This window comes from Argopecten irradians, chromosome 12 (genome assembly GCF_041381155.1).
Source record: "Argopecten irradians isolate NY chromosome 12, Ai_NY, whole genome shotgun sequence".
Taxonomy (NCBI): domain Eukaryota; kingdom Metazoa; phylum Mollusca; class Bivalvia; order Pectinida; family Pectinidae; genus Argopecten; species Argopecten irradians.
The window spans coordinates 11,364,629-11,367,547 of NC_091145.1; the positions used below are offsets into that span (position 1 = coordinate 11,364,629).

Here is a 2,919-nt window from a genome sequence, read left to right on the forward strand (position 1 = left end):
CGATGACATGTACCATTTATTGTGACTAAGTTTATGGGGACAAATTTTAGTCAGTTGTCAAGGGTTTCTCTAGACTATGGCTCGATGACATGTACCATTTATTGTGACTAAGTTTATGGGGACAAATTTTAGTCAGTTGTCAAGGGTTTCTCTAGACTATGGCTCGATGACATGTACCATTTATTGTGACTAAGTTTATGGGGACAAATTTTAGTCAGTTGTCAAGGGTTTCTCTAGACTATGGCTCGATGACATGTACCATTTATTGTGACTAAGTTTATGGGGACAAATTTTAGTCAGTTGTCAAGGGTTTCTCTAGACTATGGCTCGATGACATGTACCATTTATTGTGACTAAGTTTATGGGGACAAATTTTAGTCAGTTGTCAAGGGTTTCTCTAGACTATGGCTCGATGACATGTACCATTTATTGTGACTAAGTTTATGGGGACAAATTTTAGTCAGTTGTCAAGGGTTTCTCTAGACTATGGCTCGATGACATGTACCATTTATTGTGACTAAGTTTATGGGGACAAATTTTAGTCAGTTGTCAAGGGTTTCTCTAGACTATGGCTCGATGACATGTACCATTTATTGTGACTAAGTTTATGGGGACAAATTTTAGTCAGTTGTCAAGGGTTTCTCTAGACTATGGCTCAATGACATGTACCATTTAGTACCTCCTTACGAGATATAAGTTTGAAGAGGTCACTTAAAATTATGTAGGTGTGTTAATTTGTATATCAGTTGAAGACAATACTTCCGCCACTTAACCACAAGAATGGGATTCAAATACACATGTACTACCTTTCTCAGAAAATCCAAAATAACTGATTTTTTATCGTCTACTTCAGGGTCAAAAGATAGGTTGGGAGTCAAAAGATTGGTCTTTTCACAGAAATTTTTTTTAATAGTCAGAATTTTCTTAATATAATTTTTTTTATCATGCACATGATATCAAAATGAACTAACAAAGTTAAAAAGAATGGACCAAATCACTGTGAATTTCAGTTTTATATGTAGTTCACTTATCTCTTTGATTTCATAGGAAATAGTATTACCAAAATGGAAATCATATTTGGAAAAGTGATTTGAATCTTTGAAGTTGAAGCATTTTGACATCATTATGAAAAACAAAAGACCCAAAAGGCTTGAATATTGCAGATATTTGAGGTAATCCATCTTGTGGTCGATGAACTTAAAAGTCAACTTAGAAGTCAAACAACATCACATAAAGCCTGCCAAAATATTGACAAACTTTTAACATGTCAACATCTCCTTAAAGTCTGAATGATAAGAGTTGAGGTCAGTAGTCAGTGAAAGTCTAAATACCTCGTTTAGTTTGAAGGTACCGTTATATATATACGAAAGTAATGAATTCAAGTGGCAAATAAAACAAACACTATTATTCTTAATTCTATAGGATTGTAGAGTACAGCACATAATGTAAATGTTGAATTGTCTATCGAAACAACAATTGACTGACTGACATTTAAGGTCAAAGGTCAAACCATTGATATATCCTATCAGTATTTTAATGTATTGTAATTTCGACCCAATAAACGCCCAGGGTGATTGAAAAATTGAAGAAGAAAAAATGAATGGTCACTTGATAGGAACCCTTTCACAAAAATATTGCACAAACGAAGCGATAAATCAAGAGAAATCAAATAAAGAAACCATCTGTTTTCATAATATTTAGTCTGCATCTAACTTGAGGTAAGTAGGATTGAAGCTTCAAAAAAGGGAGAGGAAAGCTAATGGGGAATGGGGTGCTTATTGCGTCCATTACGACAAGGGTTGTTCATTGTCAAGGTTACTGCACTAATTGTCTAGAAATAAATTGCACTTCCATTAACTTCTTATTTGTACAATTTTGTTGTTTTTTGTTTTGTTTTTTTTAATTTATTTTTTGTATTTGTTACACCTGTCGGAATTTACCTGTCGGAATTGTTTAGAGTATTTGAGGAGATAGGTAAGTGTATATATCTAAAGGGCAGTAAACAACTTCCCAGATATACAGATAATATTGTAGCTAGGCCCAAACGGCTCGTAAACACGACATGTAAAAAATGGTAGGTGTTCCTACAATTTGTTTGTCAAAAATTTTCGTGGCTCATAAACGAAAATTGATCCTTCTCATTTAGCATCTTGCATGAACAAAAGGTTATTTTACAGAAAAACAAATGAATAAAAAGATGATTTTTTTTTCTTTTTTTTTTTTAAATTTAATTCATATCAAATTCAAATTACAGTTAGCAGATGTTAGATTTCATTATAGTGAGAAATTTTATTTATTATTTAAAAAAAAAAAAATTTCTCAATTTTTTTTGTTTTAATCATTACAGTAATTAAGATAATATATGACAATTCATAAAAAAATGAAATTATGAAATATTGACATCTTTAACAAGATACAAATTATAGGTTGTTTTTTGTGCGAGGATGTGTACCGTAAATGAGATATCTTGTCTTGATAATCGCGATCCGTCAAAACGGATTCCTCACACTCGGCAAACTAGCAATACCAAGGCATCGGGGATGGTCTTAAGAACAAAGAGGTGGTGACCAAATTCCGACCAATCGCAGTACGTTATAACGTCCTCAGGTCTTAATCTCGCAGAGATCATCAGATAATAGATCGTAACCGCCTCAACTTGTAAAAACTGCACTGTAATTAAACGTAATTCTACTCGTAGGAAAATAAAGGGCTGCATGGCGTTGATCCTTCGGGGCCTTATATCAGATCCGATTGTATCTCCCCCAGATCACATATCTCTTGTCTCGTTCCTGGGCCACAGAATCGTAACTGTTCTCTATTTAGTCATGTTGACATGTTTTCGGTGGTCGTTAAATAAAATGGCTTGGTGAGGTCGAACAACGATAGACAATGACTTGGACGTCAATCTGTATAAAGCCA

The 2,919-nt window shown here is 33.7% G+C and overlaps 1 protein-coding gene across 2 annotated transcripts in view; it reads right to left on the minus strand.

Annotated features, from left to right (window-relative positions):
* Positions 1 to 2,919, minus strand: part of LOC138304767 (synapsin-like) — a 141,749-nt gene that overhangs the window by 46,598 nt on the left and 92,232 nt on the right. The gene's annotated exons all lie outside the window — the stretch shown is intronic.